Source organism: Bos mutus, chromosome 11, assembly GCF_027580195.1.
Source record: "Bos mutus isolate GX-2022 chromosome 11, NWIPB_WYAK_1.1, whole genome shotgun sequence".
NCBI lineage: Eukaryota > Metazoa > Chordata > Mammalia > Artiodactyla > Bovidae > Bos > Bos mutus.
In genome coordinates, this window is record NC_091627.1 from 64,759,229 (window position 1) to 64,778,050 (window position 18,822).

The window sequence follows — 18,822 nt, forward strand, 5'->3', positions numbered from 1 at the left end:
TTCCTGCCCAGGGAGGGCACACACTCAATAAAATGTCATGGACTGAATAAGTCTCTTAGGTATTGTAACACCAAATGGCCAGTCTATTCCTCCAACCTCCATCTGAGTAGTCCTCAAAGTCTGCTGACCTTAACCCTTAAGAATCATGAGTGCCCTCCTCTCCTTTCTCGTTCTGTTCTCCTAATTGAGGTGCTCTTCATCTCTTCCCTGAAGGAAGTACAAATCTTCTTAATTCACCTTCTTCCCTGGCCTCTCCATGGTTATCTAACCTATAAAGTTTTATCAGCATATTTAGGAAACAGGGATCACTCCATTGCTTGAAAATCTTTCAACAATCCACTCTTCTTCCTTTGAACCTCAAATAGACTTCCTAATGTCAAGATCCTAGTATTAAATAGCTCCCTAAAACTAATAGAGATATAATTTGTACTCAAAGTTCTTCAAAACCTGGCCTCAACCTAACATTTCCCGTTGACTTCTAGTCTCTGTCTGCATCTACTTCAGTGCCTCCAATAAGCCCTTTCACAAGCCCATACCTGACTTCCTGACTTTCTTTCAACAACTAGGCCCTTCATATTTCTGTTTTTTTTTTTTTTGCTAAGGCTGTTGCCTCTCCTTTCTATACCCATTTCTCCCTCCCTTTTCCTGCTCTAGCCAAGGAGAAAATTCCATTCCAGTCACAGGGTGATTTCCTCACATTTTTGCTGATCTCTCTCTGGCCATTTTAGCAGGTTTCAGTTCAGTTCGGTTCAGTTCAGTCACTCAGTTGTGTCCGACTCTTTAAGACCCCATGAACGGCAGCACACCAGGCCTCCTTGTCCTTCACAAACTCCCGGAGTTCACCCAAACCCATGTCCATCAAGTCAATGATGCCATCCCACCATCTCATCCTCTGATGTCCTCTTCTCCTCCTTGCCCTCAATCTTTCCCAGCTTCATGGTCTTTTCCAATGAGTCAGCTCTTCACATCAGGTGGCCAAAGTATTGGAGTTTCAGCTTCAACATCAGTCCTTCCAATGAACACCCAGGACTGATCTCCTTTAGGATGGACTGTTTGGATCTCCTTGCAGTCCAAGGGACTCTCAAGAGTCTTCTCCAAAACCACAGTTCAAAAGCATCAATTTTTTGGCACTCAGCTTTCTTTATAGTCCAACTCTCACATCCATACATGACCACTGAAAAAACCATAGCCTTGACTAGACGGACCTTTGTTGGCAAAGTAATGTCTCTGCTTTTTAATATGCTGTCTAGCTTGGTCATAACTTTCCTTCCAAGGAGTAAGTGTCTTTTAATTTCACGGCTGCAATCACCATCCGCAGTGATTTTGGAGCCCAGAAAAATAAAGTCAGCTGCAGGTTTATCTGAGCCCAAATCAGGATTCTTCTAAGTCTCTACTTGTTTCTCTCCTTTGTGGCGCTATGACATTCCCTGCAATCATGGGATCAACTGGATGCCCCAGAAGCTCCAGGGTCATTCTTTCTGCCCTGAGACTACATAGCCAGCCACTGCCAGGAGGGTGAACTGGTAAAATGAATTTCTTCTACTGGTCAGTGCAGTATCTTTTTTTGGCGTGTCACGTCTGAATGATGTGACACTGAAGTCAGACATAGGAGGACACAATAGTCCTGTGCCAACCTTTGGTTTGAGCCATATGTATAACAATGCATTATATCTCATATGTCCATGAGATTTAACAGGTCAACCACAGTACCACCTTCAGTCTGCAGTAGTTAAAGTTGATGAGGGTACAGATGTCATTTTACCAGAGTGACACAGTTGTGAGCATTCTGAGAAGTCAGCCCATCCCTTCTACACACTCTGTGCCATGTACCAGACAGTCCTCCAGGTGGTCACAAGTATCTCCTCTGAAGACTACAAAGGTCATTGCTCCACAATGCCAGTAGGTCCTTCCCATTAATGTTCTGATTAATTGCTTTTTTTCACATTATGTCAAGTCACCTAGGTAGGTTTAAGCCAGGCTGATCCAAGGACAGACATTTCTTATGCAAATAGAACCATTCATGCTTAATCTCTTGTCCTTTGTTTACCCTCCCTGCTGGTGGAGGTATGTGGAAGGCAGACAACCTTGATAGAGATCACATTCAAAGAATGCAATGATGACAGCCTAATTAGTTCGAGAAAACATGGATGGACTATGTGTTGCTCTCCATGCGCACCATAGACTTCTGAACTGTAAAACTAACATAATCAGGAAACAAGTTATTCTTCATATCTTCTTGCATACTCTAGGCAAGACTTACACCTGTGGTTGTCAACAGAAGTTGTTTCTGTTAAACCTCTGAGATAACTATTGGAAACCAGTATTTATGGGAAGCACAGTGGCTGATGAGGTGACGTAAGGAATGTTACAATCAGCACTTAAAAATGGTACAAGGGAACTGCAGACACAAGAAGATCAATATTATTTCACAGATACAGATTCCAAAGACTCAGGACATTGTAAGTAATAACAGCATTATACCCTTTTTCTCATTGTGAGAGTTCTGATTTTTGTCAGAAATAGTAAAAAGAAAGAAAAATATAAAGAGAAGTATCTGTACCTGAACAGGAAGAAGTGGTGCTTGGACACTGAATGATTTTCATGTATACCAATTACATGAGAAAAAAATGCATAAGCTTTCTTCTCTATCCAGTTTTCTAAATTTTAGATGATTGGTTCTTGAATTCTGTAATACTATTTAAATGGTTATATAGAAAGAGATTTTTAAATTTATTTTTAATTGGAGGCTAGTAACTTTACCATATTGTGATGGTTTTTGCCATTCATCAGTATGAACTGACCATATGCATACATTTGTCCTCTCCATCCTGCAACCCTCTCCCACCTCCTTCCCCACCCCATCCCTCCAGGTTGTCACAGAGCACTGACTTTGGGTGCCTGCGTCATATATCAAACTACCACTGGCTCTCTGTTTTACACATGATAATGTGTATGCTTCAGTGCTATTCTCTCAAATCATCCCACCCTTTCCTCCTTCCACTGAGTCTAAAAGTGTTTGTTCTTTATGTCTGTGTCTCCTTTGCTGCCCTGCAGGTAGGGTTGTCGGTACTATATTTCTAGATTTCATATATATGAGTTAATATGTGATATTTGTCTTTCTCTAGAAAGAGATTTCTTTTTTTGAACCTGGGGTACAGCATGCCTTAGGGGCAGCCCTGTTTGGTCATATACTGTTCTAACCAACTTATGCGCAGCATCTATTTTCATATTTAGAATAGCTCTATGAGGCCATTATTATCCCATAGAAAATAAAACCTAGAGGAGTTAAGTAATTTGCTCATGCATGTAAGGATGTATAGGGTTCAGTTGTTCAGTTGTGTCTGACTCTTGTGACCCTGTGGACAGTACCCACCAGGCTCCTCTGTCCACGGGATTTCCCAGGCAAGAATACTGGAGTGGGTTGCCATTTCCTTTGCCCATGCATACAGTTAGTAAATGACTGAATGGAGATTCTAGTTCAGGACAACCTAATTCTGATGTATATGTACATGAACCTAGAAAAATGGAACAAAACTGCAACCCAAATTGTATTTCCTGGATTTAGGATAACTCTTTCAGTTATCATGAGGATTATCATCATTATTTCCACTATCGCTATCATTAATGAAATATTTGTGGAATATTTGCTATGTGCCAGACACTGTTCTAAGTACTGAATGTGCATCAAACATGAAATAATTTTAACAGCCAAATGAGGGCATATTGATAACATTCCCATTGTACAGGTGGAGAAACTGAATCCCCAGAATAGTTAGGTAACTTGCTCAACGTTACCCAACTATCATGGGTAAAAGTGAAAGTGTTATTGGCTTAGTCGTATCTGACTTTTGCAACCCCATGGACTATAGCCCATTAAAGCAGGTCATCATATAAGCTTCTCTAATTGCAGCCCAAGCAAATCAGAAGTAAAGATGCTGGTTTGGTTCCTTTAGCCTATTTATGAACTAAATTGGTACTTGCCAGACACAAAACATCATAAACCATAATATATGACTGAAATGATATATAATTTTACTCTGTGGTGGTGATTCTTTCCATTTATTTTCACACGCCTTGGCACAATTTGAAGGCTTAGTATTGCCAGAGCAAGGACACCTCTGGGTCTTGAAGATACAGCCTTACTGGGAAGATTCATACTGTCCAAAGGGTGAGCTTTGCAGACACAGCTTCGGTTGCAACTGAGTGAAAACACCCCAAAATACAATGCATTTTAATTCAAGAATATGAAATCACTCATTCATAAGGAAGTCAAGTGTGTGACCATATGTATGTGTATGTAAATATATATGTCTATCCCATTTTTTTATATTGATTTTTTGCTTATTTTGGTACTTCCTTTTCCATGTGCAAATAGAGAATTTTATAACCGAAGGTATATATTTAGCCATAACATAGACATGAGGAATGTATCAAATATCACATTTGAAATAGATACCTTGGCTTAGATACAAATGCAACCCAATGTCAAATATCCGGCCGAAAACTGATAACAGCAGTCGATTAGCCAAGCATGAGGAACTATTTGGAAAAATTCAGAGAACTGATTCAAAATTCCAATTTTCATTTAGCTGCCTACCACCACACTCCTTATTTGATATTTTTCTTTCACTACTTAAAGCAACAAATATTTTACTCTTTCAAACACTGATAGCAATAACCTACCTGCAAAAATGCTGTAATAAAAATACAATGGCTTAGAGAGTTTCAAAAGATAATTTTTATCTTTTCTTTAAAAAAAAAAAGATTCTCATTCCAAGCAAAAACGGATTCATTTGCCTTTATCAACTTCTTGTTTCAAATTCCACTGATTGTTTACAAATGGCGAAAAATGTCTTTAGCCTATTCTATATTTCATCCCAGGTGATTGAACTCCACATTTTGCTTTCTAAACAGGCAGGTAGATGTACAGTAATGAGAACACAAAGAAATGGGCTTATAACTTGGTGCGTTATGGCACCGGGTTCAGAGCAGTGCTGTAAGCCTTTGTGTCTGACTTATGCAGATGAACTCTATCTAGCATTTTCTAGCACTGCAACCAAGCAGAATCTGAAGGAGGGAAAAAAAAATGAAAAGAAACAGAGATACAGAAAAGAGAAAGAAAGAAAATGAATTAAAACAAAGCAAAACTCTTGGGATGGTTCAGGCTGCAGGGTATTTTCCCAGAGTTCTGTCCAAGAATAATCTAGTAAAAATGTGGACAGAGAACCACCGACCCCTGCTTTCCCCCGAACATATGCAGCTCTGATCAGTCTGGTATTTCAAGAAAAACAAGGTCTTGAACCCGAGTCCTCAGACACATAACAAAGCGCACTTCACAGCTGTGATGCACAGCGACGAGCGGCTCCGAGGCCTGAGTGGGTCCCAAGACAATGCCTCCTTTATCACCCAGAGGACAAATATCTAGACAGCAATATTTTCTGCTTGAATGCTTCAAGCAGCTCGTGCAACTCCTGACTGAAAGGGAAAACTGAGCTCAGAGTGTTTGCTGAGTGATTATTTTAATTTACTACTTGATGTAAATCTAAATGAACTGACACCCAGCTCAAGATGGACAGAAAACAATCATCACAGAGGGTGGGGGGCTGCAGGAATAAAAGAGGGTGCAGGAGAGGGGCTGACGTTTCAGTAGCAACTGAGGTTTAGCACAGGTTTCGCCAACTTTTGCCGCGGCAGAGTAATAGATGGGGGGCAGGCTCAGAGATCGTTTCCTTTTCTCGATTACCATAATAAGTTCGGTAATTTTGCTCTGTTTATTTATCAGGCAAGGATAACAAAGGAAGCAGAGGAAGTCTGCTCTGGAGGCACCATGACAAAGCACCAGACAGAAAGCGATCACGTGTGGGGAGATGAACAGAGACGCCACTCCTCAAGCACCTGATTATTCTTTCTCAGTATTTAGAGGCAAAAATTATCCATAAGAAAAACAACTGCAAGCACAACAACACAAGCAACACAGATGAGAAAATGGGGTAAGATGGGGATCGAAGAAAATTGAAGGGCAACTTAACAACTAAGTTTTAATTCCTTATGCAAAGCTCTCTTTCCTTCTTGTCAGTTACTTGTCCAAACTTAGTGGTGAGATAAAAAGTTTTTTTTTTAAAGAACTGTCTGGTTGATTTTTTCCTTCCTTCCTTCTGTCACATTTGGCCCTTAGCGTGGAAAGTTCTTCTGATACAATGAATATTTCTGAGAAACTAGATGGCAAAATCACAGCTGTGTCTGGTTAAGATGAACATCAGATTTCTTTGTGGTGCTTGTAAGATGTTACACAAAGCATGATCTCTCTTTCTCTCTCTCTTACGAAACAGTGCATTAAATAGTCACAGGACCAACATATAGATTCCTATTTCCAGGTTTGTCTCTTCTGTCTAAAAAAGACTTTCCTTTTAGCCATGTCTGCCTGGCATCCCCTTCAGAAAAGAAGCAATGTTTGCTAATGAGCATAATCCTAGTTATTTGTAGCACTGTTATAAATGACACAGGGTGTGTGTGTATATATATATATATATATATTTATAAATCTCCATGCATGATTCTGAAAATATGTCCAATAGAAGAAAAATACATCACCTCTTGTTTTACACAATCACAATATGGAACCAAATTACGATTTCTGATTTTTTCATTTGTCTTTACCAGCCAGTTTAAGAATAATGTTTTTGTATAGATCTTGGAGATGTGTATATTCATATTAAACTTAAAATAGTAAGCTTATATACTGCAAACTATATACATGTGTAGTATTTATGCCATTACCTGTTTAGTGCATGCAGCACTGGTATAAATATATCTATCAGGTACGGTTGAAAACTACCCATTTCTTATGTATCTGAGTCACTGCTTTTCTAACTAGGGCCCTAGAGTTCCCTGTAATGGCCTTGGGCACTACCGTGGAGGCTACCGTATGTGGTGAGTCAGTAGAATGGGTCTTCTGCTTGTGTTTTTATCTGTTTTTATACATTGAGGTAGTTGAAATTTTGAGTAAGATTTTATTTCAGGGGCGGTAATGCAATATTTGCTTTAAAAAGATTTTTATAAAAAGGAGAGAATTTTCTTGAAGATCATTGTCATAGGTTGTCCTTAAAAGACTATGTGGAAAATAAATGGAAAAAACACAGTCACCTGTACAGATGCTGTCACTGTATTAGATGCCTTGTGAATTAGACATGCATAAGCACCGTTTTGGAGAAGGCAATGGCACCCTACTCCAGTACTCTTGCCTGGAAAATCCCATGGATGGAGGAGCTTGGTGGGCTACAGTCCATTGGGTCTCTAAGAGTCGGACACAATTGAGTGACTTCACTTTCACTTTTCACTTTCATGCATTGGAGAAGGAAATGGCAACCCACTCCAGTGTTCTTGCCTGGAGAATCCCAGGGACCGGGGAGCCTAGTGGGCTGCCGTCTATGGGGTCACACAGAGTCGGACACGACTGAAGCGACTTAGCAGCAGCAGCAGCAGCAAGCACCGTTTATGTTATAACGCTACAACATTTCCAACATTGCCTGTTCCTTTCTCTGTCAGTGACCATCTCTATTTGTGTATGTAGGTACATACATACGGTGGGGTTTCTACGAAACAGTTCTGAGTCCTCCTTCATGTTTGTTTTAGTGTCTTTCTGATGATAAGTCATTCTTATGTCTCTCTGTATGCATTATTTCAATTAGCAGCTGGTAGGTGAAAGATGCACTTAGGTGCTAAGGATACAGCGATGATTAGGATAAGATCCCAGAACCCAAATCATGGGGTTAGTTTGATTGATGTTTGTTTTATTTGGAAAGCTTGGTAGGGTAGGTAAACTATGTCAAATAGATTGCGATTGGGTATGTAAGCCATTTCTGTGATCCAAAAATGTCATAAATGGTCCTCTGCCTCATTTATTGGGGGAATCCCATTTTAGGAATGAAAACTGAAATATCCCATTGCCAGCAAGGTTAAAGAATACCACCTTGATTACAATATCACATCTAATGTGCCTGTGACATATACAACTTACAAAATCTAGCTACAAATTCTAACATCTTTCTTTAAAAAAAAAAAAAAAAAACTGATGCTTAGAAAGTGGAGCAGCTTTTGATAAGAAATTTTTTTTTTCTACTTTTCTAATACACGAAAAGGTTGACTCACGACCCAGTTTTTTTAATACCTCTGACAGTGTTGTGAAGAAGAAATTATTCTCTTGACTTATAGCTTTATCTTACTGTGACTTAGGGACAAAGAGTAGCAGAAAGAGAAAAGAGTTGATTTGATTGAATAATACAAGAGAATGTATTTGATTGACTAATCAAAATAGGAATTTTCTTCTAGGTTATCATTCCTTACTCACATGAACTTGAACATGCCCAAGCAGAAACTTTAATAGGCTTTTAAAATAGCTCTTTCATAATACAGTAGACCATACAATACTGTTTAGATTATTTTATTTCCATAATAAACCCTCATTAAGTATATTTATCTAATGATATGACAGTACTGAAGGGAAAGGGAATATAAAAAAAATATGTGCATGTGTTAAACATTAGCCTTTGCAGAAGATTTATAAATAAATTACAGATAATTTATAGAATCATGCCATATTTATAATTGCATGTTTAAAGCAATCTTCTTATGGTAATTGTATTGTATGGCCGACTCTAAGAAGAGGGAAATTATAAATTTATATTTCCTGAGTTTACTGAGATGTGCTGTCTTTTATAGGTAAAATCATATTGTGTAAAATTCAGAGTGGAAAATGAAGCTTCTATTTCAATGTGACTCATATCCCATTACTAAACGCTCAGAAGGCTCAGCATAAAAAAATTAATGTTCACTATTTCTCAAAGAGGTCATTGCTTAAATTCCAAATTAATTTTCAAACAAGGCTGCTACAAAAGAATCAATAAACTTTGTATGACAAAGCAAAACTCTGCCAGTGCCTTCAAGATAAGTGATAAACAGGTCCTCTTTTGAGAAGAATGAAGGATTTCAACTTCCCCTGAGGCTTTCCAATGAATGTTAGTTCCTTCTGAAATTATTTCAACGTAAAAAACAAGACTGAGGCTGTAAAATATCTAAGGATCTAGGAAAGTCAAACCCACCGGCCCAAATGCTTCATTTGTCAGGATGTTTCTTTTTAACACTTTGCTGTGTGCTGTACTTAGTCACTCAGTCGTGCGGACTCTTGACTCTTTGCGACCGCATGGACTGTAGCCCGCCAGGCTTCTCCCCCCAGCACCTCGGACAGAAATAATTAAGTGAATTAGCCTGTCATTGTGGTGAGAAAACAAAGCACATTATGCTGTTTACTTTTAAAAGTATAACATAAGCTTATGGAGTAGGTTGAAGTAGCTGTTAATTTATACTTTTAGAGGAGAGAGCTGATGGTTAGGAGATATGCCCAAATAAACTCATTCTTTCAAAAAATATTAATATTTAGCAGTCATCTACTCTACTCCAGGCATGGGTCAAGGTTTGGGGAAAGCATCTGTGAGCAAAATAATATCTCTGCCCTCAAGGAGTTTATATTTTTGCTTTAGAGACAGAAAGGCAAATGATAAAGAAAAACTGTTTAAAGTACAGAAAAAAGTGAAAAGAGTGGGACTAGAAAGGGTCATAAGGGACACTCCTTTAGACATATAGTCAGGGACATGTTCTGTAAGAAGGAGACTTTTGACCAAGGATCTGGTTGAAGTGAGGAGTAAAGATGTAGCCATAAAGCGTTTTACACAATGCAAAGGCCCTGAGTTGGGAGTAAAGGTGGTATGCTCTAGGACAGCAAGTATATCAGATAAGAGTAAGAACGGAGGAAAGAGGTGGGAGAAGAGGTCAGAGATATTGGTGCTAGAGAGATTATTTAGGACCTTTTAGGTAAGAGTCAGACTAACAGTCAGGTTGTGCAGGATCATGCTGTGATAACAAGCAATCCCCAAGTCTCTAGGGCTGAAGACACCTGAGCTTTCTCTCTGGCTCACACCACATCTCCTTCAGTTATGTTAGAGGTTCTGCAGCACGTCAGCCTTGTCCTGAGAACCAGTGGGACAGAGCAGTCACTATCAGGAGCATTGCTGATCATGGTGGCAGGGGGAAAAAAAATTCTGAAGGGTCTCCTATTAGCAATTAATGTCCCAGAGTAGAAGTGACACATTATTTTCTCAAACAACTCATTGGCCAGATCTAACTGACACTCAGTGATGGTGGAGGTAGGAAGAAGAAACAGGTGGGAAGGAGTCATGGTTTTACCATGTATCCAGTAAATGGAGAGCTATACATATTTCACAACATTGCATTAGTGAATCCTGTGATAAGAATATTGGGTTTTATTCCAGTGAGACGTGAGGCTGAGAGGTTGATGAACTCTTTTTATAGGATCATCTGTCCGTTTTATGAGGAATATAGAGTTAAGGTGGCAAAAGGGAAACAGAAAGACCAGTAATTAGATTATAACAATCATTTAAGTGAGAGATAATAATGATGAGGTAGAGCAGTAGTAGTGGAGGTTGGATTTAGGATGCTGTGTTGAGTAGAGTTATGTCTAAGTGTCGAAAGAGCCTGCTGAAATATAATGGGAAGTGATGGAATCTGTGGCCAAACTCTGCAGAGCATGCCCATAAAGGCATGCAAATTTATTTTTAAGCCATTAGAATCAGCCAAACAAAACACAGTTTTGCAATTTCTGTAGCAAAGTGTGCGTCCTAGTTAAATAAAACTAATTTAAATAACAAATGAGTAACTAAAGCAACCAATTCACTAGCCCTGGATCTGAAGGATGTTAATGACACTTGGGTAGATAAATAGTAGCACCTATGCCTGTAAAACAAAGCACTCACCAGCCAGGTAAAAACAGCTTAATCAGGAAGTGACAGACTGATTTAACGTCTATTCAAAACCCATTGTATGATTTCCACTTCAAAAAAATTGAACTGGACTATGTGAATCTTGTGATTTTAGGTTTAAAACAGGCTGCTAAGTCCTCTCCACTACTGAATAGTAGGTCTATAAACATTTGATCTGCAGAGTTTAGTGTGTAAAGAATTTACTCGGCATGCATGAATGACAGTTTCTCTGTGCCATTAGATCTGGAGTGGGTGATGGAAGTCTGCATTTCCAGCAAGTGCTCCATCTGAATGTGGGCATTCTTGGGACCACACCTTGAGAAATAGTGGTTCTGCTTGATTTTTAAAACAAGTTACAAATTAGACCTTTATTAAACATGGAAGGAGTTTATACAGTCTTGTAATTCCTGATAAATTCTTGTACTATTCTTGGATGTAGTCAACAGTCATTATTACTCACACTCAGCAGTGAGGGAGAAGGCTTTGAGGGAAATGATCCATCAGATGCTGTGGTTTTTCCCTCTCTCTTATTTTATTGAATTCTTACAATATTCCAGGCACAGTATTAGGTTCTAGAAACATTGTACTAATCAGGAAACATGTACTAATCAGAACAGATAGATCCCTGTCTTCCCATAGTGTGTATTTTATTTTCTTAATTTTTATTGAAACATAGATGATTTTCAATGTTGTGCTATTTTCAGGTATACAGAAAAGTGATTCCTTTTTATATTTATAAAGAATATATATATACATATACTTATCCATTATAAGTTATTGCAAGATATTGTGTATAGTTTCCTGTGCTATACAGTAGGTCCTTATTATTTATGTATTTATATATAGTCATGTGCATGTTTTAATCTCAAACTCCTAATTAATCCCTTCCCTGCCTTCTCCCTTGGTAACCACAGGTTTGCTTTCTATATCTGTGAGACTATTTCTGATTTGTAAGTAAGGTCATTTGTACCATTTTTTTTATTCCACATATAAGTAGCATTGTATGACATTTGTCTTTTCCTGTCTGCCTTACTTCACTTACTATGATAATCACTAGTTCCACCAATATTGCTGCAAATGGCATTCTTTCCTTCTTTTTTATGGTTGAATAATATTCCATTGTATATATGTACCACATCTTTGTCCATTCATCTGTAAATGGACTCTTAGTTTGCTTCCATGTCTTGGCTATTGTAAATAATACTGCTGTGAACATTAAGGTTCATGTGTCTTTTCAAGTTTTTTCTATATATATATATATATATATATATATACACCCAGGAGTGATATTGCTGGATTACATGGTAGCTCTATTTCTAGTTTTTTAAGGAACCTCTGTACGGTTCTCCATCAACTCTCATTCCCACCAACAGTGTAGGAGGGTTCCCTTTTCTCCAAAACCTCTCCAGAATTTATTTGTAGACTTTTTGATGATTGCCATTCTGATTGGTGCAAGATAGTAGCTCATTGCAGTTTTGATTTGGCTTTCTCTAACAATTAGCAATGTTGAGCATCTTTTCATGTGCCTGTTGGCTATCTGTATACCTTCTTTGGAGAAATGTCTTTTTAGATCTTCTGCTGAAGTGTGTATTTTAGAAGGAGCTTTATTTCTATTTAAGAGAAGTGAGATTAAATATACTTCAATGAAGAAACAATATTCACTGCTCCAGCAAGAATATTTTCATTCTAGTTAAATGGTATTCATCACAAAAATGGGTGTCAGAAACTGTAATGTCGACTCAATATTTGGTTGAATTTAGAAGAGTTATTTTGTTTGGATACACTCTAGGTATCAGAAAGAATCAGATGGCTCACCACAGTCTTGTTACAAGCACCTGTCTTCCTCTTTTGAAATTCAGGACAAATAACATTTTGTTTTCATAGGGATTTCACAAATACTCCAGGGCTCTCCATACCCCTTTCTCAGGACATATACTCTCTCCATATATATGGGGGTCAACTTAGGGGCTAAGTGAACAACATAAGTGAGTGATGTACATCTGATAAAAATGCACATGTGTGAATGTCTTATGTGAATGGCTGCCAGGTACCAAAGCAAACAGAAGAGAATTTAGCACCATATGATTGTTGATGAAGGAATTTGGGCACAGTACTTCTAAACTAAGTGTGTGATTTTTTTTTTTTTTTTACAGCTGAAAATCTGGAATATTAATATAAAATTTTCCATTTTAAACCATTAGTTCAAAATTTTCAAAATATTATATGAGCCAAATAAAGCATATCAATAAGCCATGTATGATCTATGATTCCCCAGTATGTGGCCTCTATCTATACACCATAAATTTGGCACTTGTCACTTAATGAATTCTTGCAGCATTCTTAATCCCAGTGAGGTTGTAAATTCCATGAAGGCAGAATCACTTACTCTCTGTATCAACCAGCACAGTGTTGATCACATGGTGGGTGATTAGAAGGTAGTGCTCTGTGAGCAGGGACTTAAAACCAGATTGCCTGGTTTTGAATCTTTGCTACCCAATTTACTAGCTATGTGATTTTGGGCAGTTTTCTTAATTTGTTGGTGCTGTACTTTCCTCAACTGTTCAATGGAGATGAAATTTATTTATACATATATATATAGAGAGAGATTTATTTTGACGATTAAATGAGTTCATATTTATAAAGCACTTTAAATAATGCTTGGAACAGTAAGAACCATAAGTATATGTTTTTAAAATAAATTAAATAAATAAATAATTGATATATTTTATTTACAATTGGGGGATCTACCTATACTTCCAATTGCATTCAATGATAAGAACTCATTTAGAAAATGAGTCCCTTTTTTATATTTATATAGTACTGGAGTGGGTTGCCATTTCCTTCTCCAGGGGATCTTCCCAACCCAGGGCTCAAACCCGGGTCTCCCGCACTGTAGACAGACTCTACCGTCTGAGCCACCAGGGAAGTCATATAAAGAACCACAGGTTTAAATATCTGACCCAAAGAATAAAAAAAATGTAAAACCTACCATAAATCTGTTTTGATTTTTTTATACTTTTGCTTTAAGGTTTTAAAAAATATATTTCTGAAAGAAAACTAACAAGGTACATGAAGTAGTCTTTGCTTTTTAATACCAAGCCACAGGTGTGAATGCTTCTAAACAGCTGATGAACATCTGGGCCACTTAGTGCACCAGTTTTGAAGGTTTTCCATTATTTATTCGTTATGTGCTAGCCCATTAAACCATTTAGTGATTCCTCATAAATTAAAACAAACTGATTAATTACATCAAGTGTTCTAATAAAAACATTTTTAGTGCCGAGAATCTCTATGCTCTTTTCCACATTGGACTCACACTGATATACAGGGTGTGTGTAGATTTTCTGCACTTAGAGAATTGGATATTGAGTCATAATTTAAGATGCGCTTCATGTTTTAAAGAATGCCTCCTACTGGTTTCTGTTACTTACAGAAAAATTATTTTCACCAATAGTTAAATAATTGAAAGGAATATTTTTGTCTTCTGGCACAATGCTCAGAAAAGCTGTAATAGTCGTTATTATATTTAATCCTCACAATGTTCCCACTTCCTCCTACTTTACTACTGAGGAAACTAAACTTTATAAATGTTAGATAATGAAAAAGTTGACCAATTTCACAAAGATAGAAAGTGCCACAAATGGAACTTGAATCTATGCTGTGTGTGTGTGAGCCCTCAGTCGTATCTGACTTTTTATGACCCCGTGGACTGTAGCTCACCAGGCTCCTCTGTCCCTGGGATTCTCCAGGCAAGAATACTGGAGTGGGTTGCCATTTCCTTCTCAAGGGGATCTTCTCAATTCAGGGATTGAACCTGCATCTCCCACATTAAATGCAAGTACTTTACCACTAGTGCCACCTGAGGATTCTGAATCCAGCCTGGTTATGGTCAAAAGAAAAATGTTTTGGAACCTGTTCAAATCCATACATTGTGGTTTGGGGCTGATACAGGTAAATACAAGGTGATGTGACGCCTCAACACAATGAATCGAAGGTATTTATTGAGCAGTCAGTATATGCTAGGAGCTATTTAATTCTCTAACTCTTGTTATCTATTTCTATGCAGCTGAAGTTAAGAATATTTTTGTCAATAACATACATGGAACATTGCTTTTCTGTAGAGAGCAGTGGTTCTCAAAGTGTGGTCCCTGGACTAGCATCATCAGAGCATCTGTGAACTTGTTGAGAATGAAAATTCTAGGCCCCCACCCCAAGCCTCCTGAATTAGAACCTCATCAGCGGTCGGGGAGGTGGGCAAGGCCCAGTGATCTACATGTAAACAGGCCTTGAAGGTGATTCTGACATAGGCTTAAGTCTGAGAAGCTCTCGTAGAGTGGCAGAGGGCCCCAGCTAAGAAATAGATGTTTGTAAAGAAAGAGAAGGGTCCCTGCACATAAGACTCCTGTAGAGACCAGGACATCTGCAAATAAACTGCTAACTGGGAGAAATCAGAAAACTTTGCAGAGACCTGGTTCTCTGAGGGCAAGAGGCCTTCCCTGGAGCTAGGACAGAAGTAAATAGACCCTTACCAAAGTGGCAATCCTACCAGGGGTCTTATCTGATTTTCTTTCAGAAAGCTTCTGGTTATGGGCACACCACCTGAGGTGTAATCCTGTTCTAATCTAAAAAGCATACATCCCCTTTCCCTTACCAGCCACCCCTCCCCTACTCACAAAATATCCATCTCATAAGTTGTCACCCAATCAGCCAAGTCTGCCTGTGTAGCCACTTCAATGTATTCCTCTTTGCCTTCATTTCTCCTGCCCTTCCTGAACCATGGGGCTACAACCACCAAACCATTTAGAGTTAGACTTTGGCAATCACTCCCAATTTTTCACTCCCAGATCTCTCTGATGTCTCATGTGTTGAATGGGTGGATTTCCTTTCCAATCCCTCCCACATCTAAGTTTGTCTGATTCCAGGATCTGCAGCACCCAGACAAACACTGAACTTACTTGAGTCAGGAAACTGAATTGTCTGGCTAATGTGGTCAGTTTAGTCACTGACTTAACTAACGGCAAAAGCCACAGGACATATAATAGGCACCCAATGGGCCTGCTGTGTCCATGCTCTAACCAGTAAACCAGATTCATCCCCAATATTTTTCATGAGCACTAAGCTTGGGACAATCATTTCAAGAAGGGGAAAAGGGAAGAACAAGAAAACATGAGATTGCTTTTTATTTGTCCAGATTCTTGCTTTGCACTTCCATGGCTTTTTTTATATTCTAAGTGCAAGGAATACCATTTATTTGTATGTTTGGGGCAGACAGCTACTTTTAAAAAATTAATCGCAGCTTTTCTAGAGGAAGAAGGATGGTCGAGATGAACCGCAGTAGTGCCTTGCAGCCTTAAAATGCCCGTCTTTAAAGCTTTATTTGGAATGTGGCACCTGATAATTGACAGACTTGACAAGCATTCTAGTTTCATGGGCTGCATGTCAGGATTCCTGCCCTATATTTCCATATCACCGAACACTGCCAGTGTGTCCTTGAACTAATTTAAAATCTCCCTGGGTTTCAGGTTCCCCATCTTCATTGAAGGCCCCACATCATTTGCCTCGTGCTTGCAAGATGTTCCTAAGCATTCAGTACGCTGTCCTACTGCCTTGAGAGATTTCTTATCTCTTTATCCACAATGTTGATATCTATTTGCTTATCATTTAGAGAGAGCAATTCACATTGTATATCTCTTCCTCCCAAATAACGTGAATTGCATCAATCGGTGAAAAAAAATTGACATCTGGTTGTTTTAGTGCCAGAAAGCCAATTTGACTTAATAATTTTTTTAGTTTTTCAACTTTCTACTTTTTATACTGTATAAGCAGGAAAACAGCTCAAATTCTCTTAAGACTTTTAAGGTCAGTATTTAAGGCTTTGAGGTTCTCTCTTCCCCGCCAAATTCTGTGAGTTTTAATTCATTCTCTGCAGAGGAGGGAGTTACAGCATATTTGATAATATCAGACTCTAGTACTTCCAGCTGATTTGTTACATAAAGAAAATCTTTAAAAATGACTGGTATATTTTAAAAACAGAAATATATTTCACATAATGCAGTAAGATATAACAGAAATCTTATCTTGCTGTGGGTATGTAGAAACAAAATGTAATTGATAAAGATAATCAGATGGTGCCAGGTTGTTTTAAATAGTTACTAAAAAGAAAATGTCTGAATTCAAAAGAGGTTCAAAAATTTTTTTTTCACCCGGTTCTTTGGAAAGAAACAACCTGTGTTTATAATCTTGTCTACATTAATTGTTACCGCCATGGTCAAATAGCCGCACTAGATTGAAAATTGTAAAGAATTTTTTATTTGGCTTGATCATAGAGGAATTAGCTCCCTTGGTGAACCAACCTGAAAAGAAGCTAGTTTGGGGAAATAAGCAGCATTCATAGGAAAGAAGAAGTTTGAGGCAAACATATGGCTGAAATGCTCTAGTCGATTTCAGATCAAGCTGAGAGAGTTGAGATCCTTTGGTTCAGGGATCCAGTTCACTGCACATTCCTACTGTGCCTGACTACTAATTGCATCCTATGTTTGTCAATCAAATATTTGCAATTAACAAAAATATTCCCTTAAGAGACATGTAACAGAGCTGGCAAAGGATCTGGTGCTTTGCTAAGTAAAACTAGCTGCACACAGAAAATTTTAAAAAAAGTATATAGTATTAAAAATATTCTGCTGCTGATGACACCACTAGACACTCCCAGTCAAAACATTAACAAGCAGAATAGGTGGCATGGGGGCTTTTCAAAGGGATTTTGTTCAAAGAACAGAAACTTTGATCTCCATGTCTCTGACCCCTCCTCCACCTCTGATTCTTCCATCTACAAGTACATATAGTGGTTTAATTTAACTCTGTGCATAATTTGCCTAAGGATAAAAGTTGATCTAGATTTTTTTAACTCCAATTTTACAAATGCTCCACTTTCTCCCTCCCCCCTCCTCCCCACACATAGATTTCAAGAAGGAAGGCTAGAGAAGAAGGTGACCGGAATATTAAGAACTCTGCGATATTCGAGGAAACACTAATTTGTAAATTGGTAGAAATGCCAGTAATTTGTTGGGAATTGAAGACCTTCTGTATTTGAGAGTGAAGCTTGGCAGCTGTGCACTGTTGTTTTATAAATCAATATTACATCTGAAGGTGCTGTTTGAATGTTTGTGTCATTGGGGCTTGTCTCCAGCATAGTTCTGTGATAAGAAATGTTCAAACAAAACAAACACAATCCCTTCCCAGTCCTTTAGGATAAAGTCCAAACATAATTCCACAACAGGGATATAACATTCAAATCAACTACAGAACTTCTGTAATTACATAAAGCCCCTCGACCACAGAAATGCTATTGAATTGGAGATGCGTTGCAATATTCCCCAAGACAGGACTGTGTGGCTGTCAGATTAACAAAAGTCAAGAGGAGGTGAGACAATGCTCACCATTGCAAAACGAGGTTCCTGCATAATGAACAGAATATGCATGCCTGTTTAGGAAATTAAGGTGAATCCAAGGTGACTTAGGGTCACAAGAAGAGTCACGACGGTCACTAACTGGAAAAGTGAGCATTAAAAATTAGTCATTTGGTTTAAATAAATTCATCTCAATCTTTATTAGGTACCATATAAGCTTAATCAAAAATAATTGCTTGAGTGAATTTTTCGGTGTTATCTGGTTATTATCGGGCTCCGGGCTTCTGGGATTCTGTGCTGTGATTCTGGTTGCTGCAGGAGAGTTAAAGCTGAGCTGCTTTTTGATGGTTGTCAGTTCTCCCTATCATTTAGATACATCCACTTGCACAGTTGCAACTGGGGTGAGCCATGAAGGATGGGATGTTTAACACAAGCACAATAGTTCAGTTTCATGGGTAAATTCTGAGATGCGGTCAGGTGGGGAAAAATGAAGTGTTATTGTCACTCTCATCATACTTCCTCAAAGAACTATTGCCCTCACAGAGGCTATGAAGAAAACCATACCAGGGATTCTAAAAACTCAG